Source organism: Hippocampus comes, unplaced genomic scaffold, assembly GCF_001891065.2.
Source record: "Hippocampus comes isolate QL1 unplaced genomic scaffold, H_comes_QL1_v1.1 scaffold248, whole genome shotgun sequence".
NCBI lineage: Eukaryota > Metazoa > Chordata > Actinopteri > Syngnathiformes > Syngnathidae > Hippocampus > Hippocampus comes.
This window is the reverse complement of record NW_017806277.1, coordinates 1,359,780-1,365,779: the sequence shown is the minus strand read 5'-3', so window position 1 is coordinate 1,365,779 and position 6,000 is coordinate 1,359,780. Positions and strand designations below refer to the sequence as shown.

The 6,000-nt window shown below is 37.7% G+C and overlaps 1 protein-coding gene across 1 annotated transcript in view; it reads right to left on the bottom strand.

Annotated features, from left to right (window-relative positions):
• Nucleotides 1-5,202, bottom strand: part of pknox2 (pbx/knotted 1 homeobox 2) — a 118,630-nt gene extending 113,428 nt beyond the window's left edge. Inside the window, exon 1 of the mRNA XM_019857754.1 lies at nt 5,113-5,202. The gene's annotated coding sequence lies outside the window, so the exon portion shown is untranslated. The remainder of the gene's footprint in view (nt 1-5,112) is intronic.
• Between the last annotated feature and the right edge of the window lie 798 nt (nt 5,203-6,000).

Genomic DNA, 6,000 nt, shown 5'->3' with positions numbered 1-6,000 from the left:
GGGGGGGGGCGAATTCAATACCATACTGCACCGCTCTACTTGTAGTTATTTTAACTACTTTGTAGCTGCCTCCGCTTTTGTATTCCATTTCAGGATGTGCACAGCAGCGCAACAAGATTAGCAATAGCGCTGGCAGCTAACAGCGTGAAGCAAGGTGTTATTGATAATGCGCCCACCATATTTAAAAGTCATTATCCTGATGGAACTACTGTATAATGTAACAGTTAAAAAAAGTACACTTAATAGACATCTCTTCAGTTTCGCGTGCTGGTGGTTAGCATCTTCATCCACACATTTAGGGTATTTGCATAGATAGCAAGCACTTCTTTTCACCACTTGAATGAGAAAAGTGTGCTGGTGCCAGGCATTTAAAGTGCAGCTTGCTCAGCCATTGTTATTCAAGTTGTAAACAAACAACAGTTTTGATGTATTTTGTGTTTATTTTTTGCTACTTTATTCTCTTCAAGTGATTCTGACCAAAAAACATTCTCATGTGAAAAAGTGAATTTAGTTGCTCATGTTATATTTGCTTACACTTCAGATGCATGGATTGTTTGTTTACATTTCTTTTCGTCACATCATAATGGTGGTACTTTTGGTCACTATCATCGTGATATTAGGTTTTCAAACCATTTTAAAACTAGTATTTATTAACATGAGGGGGAAGCACAAATGCAATGTAAGGTTCTGCTTGCCAAGATTTCCTAAGCAATGATCTTCTGTTGAATTGAAATCAAATATTTTAAACCTAACACACTTTGGATGTTACCAGGATTCTCAAATATAATAAATTCAGGATTTCCTGCCAGGCTTCATGTTTCTGTGTGTGAAGCGCTCCTCATTTATGAGGATTATCTACATTCCACTGGAGATACGAACCAAAAGCACAATGAGGTTCAGCGTCTTTAAATGTGGAATATATAATACGCTGTTGCTAATTTGATTTTGTGCTTGATCCTTGAATAACGACTGATGTCTAGAAATAACTTAACTGTTTTTACTGCAAAAATAATGACATCAAAAGAACTCATTCCCATTCGGTGGGATGCTGAGGACATTAGAGTGTATATAGGTGGTGCACATTTTCCATCATGCTAATGGTTTGCGTGTGCAAAAAATTACAGAATAATTATTGGACTGCTATTCTATTGTGTTCGTGTGGAAGGGTGGTATCCTTAAGGCATGTCTAAATACCTTTGAAAGACTTTCTCGATGCTGAGGTGTTCACTTTTTGTCGATCCCACTCAAGCACACCTACCCTAATTTGTATAGGTAAGAGCATTTCTATTAAGATGACTTACATGTGCTTAGCTGAACTACCAGGCAGGACAAGAGGAGATTTTTCAGATTTTGAAGATGCAATTAAAATATATATATATATTCTATTATACTCCTTCATTTGAGACTTCAAAACATTTGCGTTTGGAACCGAGAAATAATTGCAAATTATTTTCGTTTGCAAGAAAAAGTGCAATATTGGCCAGTGTTTCAGTTGCGTTGAGTGGGGAGTGTATATTCATGAAGAAGATATAAAACAGACTTAACACCGTGTATTTTTATGACATTATCATGTCCTCCTAGTTGATGGCAGCTCGTTCATTTGCATGTTGACCTGCCCGGAGCATAAATTAAGCCAATCCATCTCTCTCCGACCTCGCTCCCTGGTGGCTTACTTAGTATCATGCCAATGCAACCCTGACTGCAGAATGGGCAAGTCGAAGCGTGCAGTCTGTCTTGAAGCTAAACTGTCTGACAGTAAAAAAAGAGGCCTCTGCCTGCTCCTGAAAGCAATCGAGAGCAAGCGGGCCTAGTGGGCATGAACTGTGAGAGCCCAGACAGGGCCAAAAAACATACAACACAACACAATCGACTTAAAGGTTTGCTGCACTATTGAATATAATAGCACTAAAGACATCACATCGCTCACGGGCCTGGATGAGGACTCAACGTACTCTGCTGAGGATTCCAAGCAGACGAAAGGCTTATGAATAATTCGAAACATCCTTTTTTTTTTTTCCATCCTGATTTACAGAAAAGGAAACTCACATCTCATACAGTCTGACTGCTAAAAACAAAGCCTGCAATGTAACATGCATAATTCAAACATGAAAAATTTGATAAATTAAATTCGATATCGATTTTTTTAAATTAAACATTTCTTATGTTTTGTGGTGCTTGCTTTCCAGTCACTTTTCTTCATTTTGAAATACAAACATTTTGCTTTTGAACAAACTGTATGTTGTGGTTACCTCCAGTTTATGTGAGCAAAACACATTGCTAGGAATTAGTGGTGACGATATTCATTCATATTCGATTAATCAACAACCAACCGATTATCAAACCAACTATTGTCAGGATAAAGTGGTTCAGATAATGAATGGATGAAGTAATCGTTTCGAACCATTACGCAACTTGAAATTTTCCAAATCCTGATTTCAGCCTCTAAACAGTAATTATTCTCAGAATTTTGTTGTCATTTAAGATAGCAGACCGATTATTTCTTGTCTTTAATCAAAAATAAGGAAATTTGCAAGAAACGGAATCAGTTTTAAAAAGGTTGGTGCGAAAAAGATCAATCCCTCTCTGGTTGAATAGCTTTATTGTCGTTAAGCTGTTATTTTTTTAAAACACCAAACAAAATCAAATAAACACCAATTGGTTACGAAACAGTAATCAGAAGGGAAATGGTTTTGTAATACACTTTAATGAAAAATAAAACTGAATCAAATTATTCTATTTAATCTATACAATAATCAATGTTAGACTTGCAACAATTATCTTGATTAAATGACAACAAATCAAATATCAAATCAATCCATAATTAGTTTTGATAATCGATGAATCATTTAGATATCTTTATTTCACTTGAACTTGTCCAAATGCTCATAATTTCAGACTCTCAACAGTAAGCATCCGATTTATGTCATACTCAATGAAACCAGATCGATTATTTTTGTGTTGAATCAAACTCGAAACAATTTGTTTTACTTTGAAAAACAATGTGGTTTTTTTTTGCCTAATCAACAGATTAATTGATTATTCAAATAATCATTAGTTGTAGCCATAGTCACGATCATTGATTATAAGAATATTCAATAGCGACAGACCTATTAGCAACTTTGCCCTGCGCCAAAAAAAACTGCAGGAAAGTGTTGCTCCTCCTTTTGTACAGAGATATATCAATAGTGACAGAATACTTGCGGGCTGCATGGCCAATGACACAAATCATCAATTAAATTCTCAGCATGGTTCAAAAACAAACTCCATTTGTATTGTCCCGAAGTGGTGACACATTATAACCAAGAACAAACATCACCATGGGTGATTGGTAGGGATTCTTTTTCATCCGTTTTTCTATGACTGTGTGCAGTACAGCGCCAGAGTTTGATTTCAGCTGGGAAAAAGGTAGGAACAGCAACAGTAACACTTAATACTCAGAACCCTGCACATGTCAAATGTGTCTGACAGTCGGAGTTAAGTGGTCTAAATCGCAATTGTGATTCCACAGGCAAGCACATGATTACTCTAAAAATGGCCAGGGCATATTTAATCAAGCTTATGTAGAAAGGGCTGATTCAAGTATTCACTGTGGAGGGCCATTGTTGTTGCACCTTGCCCATTCTACCACTGAATACGACTATATGCATTCATTTAAGATATATATTTTCAAATTCCCTTGCAATTAACTTTTTTCGTGAAGAGATGTGATCATGACTAGCAATAGCTATGGTTGTCATCTATGAGAGGTTAATATAGCATATGGATGGGCATGCTTCAAAGCTGACAAGAATACAGAAGAACAAAAAAATCATTGAATTCGGTTTTAGTTCAAATGACGGACGACCAGGTCAAGGTCAATCTGGGACTTGTAAACTTTCACTGGCAAGAACATTCAGAATGACAATCAGAAAGTGTTTATGTCTTGAAAGAAGTCAACCACCCTCGGGCTCTTTCAAGTCAATCAAATTTGGCTGACAAGACAGGAATGATGAGTATCCGAACGATCAAAAATCTGTCTCGGCGAATATAAAGTGTTAATCCTTCCAAAGAAGGAACATTTTCTTGGGAGTTTCTTTTAGTCTGTCTGAATGAACGTGAGGGTCACTTATCATTCTGTTTAAACTTCAATCCAGTGCATATATCTATCTATCTCTATATAGATCTAGATAGATAGATAGATAGATAGATAGATAGATAGATAGATAGAAATTATAATTCACACATTCCACTAAAAAAAATCTGGAAACAAAAATACAGTTACTTGGCACAAATTTATAAAGGTACCTGTACAACTCAAAAATAAGTAACCTCCAAGAAATGATCCAAACATCTATAGCAAAGTCGTATTATTTCTTAAGTCTTCAGTTGAGACTCTTTTTTTTGGGGGGGGGGGGGGTACACGGTACATGTTTTTTAAGATTCGACAATAGAACAGGAGGAAATACTTTCCTATCTGAGTTGAGTACTGTTACCTCGTATCTTTTGTCACTGGTCAATTGTTTGATATAAGCTATTCCAAGTATTAGTGACAATAGCATCCGTGCTTTTTTACATCGTGACTTCAGCGTTTCGTTTGAAAACTGACATTATTTTGAAATGTAATGGATTAACTACATTTTGTTAAAGTGATAAAGACACAAAAGGTTCAACTGCAGTCCAATTACTCGGTTGCAAAGAATCTGTTCTACTGTTTAATTGTTTAGCGACAATTGCGTTGCAAACATCCGAGAACCTATAGGTTATCTATAACATTTTTGGGTAAACAATAAGAAAACCCGTCGAAAATACATCCGACGTGCATTCGCCGCAAAAATCGCCGATACATTTAAATCCAAAAGGAGGGGGAAAAAATCCAGCGGTCTGTCCCTCCAGCACAAGAATACGTGTTCCCTCCTTTCCCTCTTTTTTCCTCCCCTCCACTACTTCCCCCTCCCTCTTTCTCTTCCTCTCTCTCCCTCCCTCCCTCTCTCACTCACTCACTCTGGCCTTGCTGCCTGTCTGACTCCATGAACAATGTCCTGCCTTTTGTAAAGGGGGGGAAAGGGGGAAAGGGCCGCTCGAATGTAAAGCCCTGCTCACAAGCACTGACATTGAAAATGAATGACAGCTTACCTGCATGCCAATCTTCATCAGACTGACACAGGGTTGACAGCACAGCCTATACTCCTCCACGCAGCAAGTGACGTCAGACATAGCAAGCCCCTCCCACCTCCTGCTCTGTCTCCGCTCCCCCCATTTTCTCAACACATAACAGTGCCGCTGATGCTTTCAAATGTTCCTCGGAAAAACGAGAACACTCCCCATGAAAAAAATATGAAAACAATATGACTTTGAAATTACACACATTTAGAAATGTGTTCAACTTATATGGTAGCAGCTGACAGTCAAAAGCAACCGTTTGAGTGAGAATACTCCGTTCTCCTTGTTTGTCAACAATAATATGGTCGGGGTAGAGAACTTACATCTTAAATGTTAAACGTGTAAAAAAAAATGACAGAACGGGCCACGCTCTTCTCAAAACGATTATTTGCTATAATGTCACATTAGTGGTAAATTCTGACCAAAAAAAAAAAACAGTCCAGTGCAAAGCTTGTCATGTCAATCTCGACTGTAATGTATGATGGAATAAAACAAAGCATTGTTCATACAGTAGTTTGTCATGCATGCTTACATGTTGTTTTACCGTTTTACACTCATTCATCATCCGATCTTAAATCAGCGTAATGTGTGGTTGACAGTAAATATATATCAAGTGTTTGAAGTTCCAAGAAAAGGCCTTTGCTCTTTGAGACAAAAAATAATTTGTTACACTAATTATACGACAATTACTTCCATCCATCCATTATCTGCTGTACTTATCATCACGAGGGTCGCGGCGTGTTCGAGCCTATTCCAGCTGTCTTCGGGCAGTATGCAGGGTACACCTTGAATAAGTTGCCAGCCAATCGCAGGGCACACATACATGAACAACCATTCGCGCCCACAATCACACATGGACAC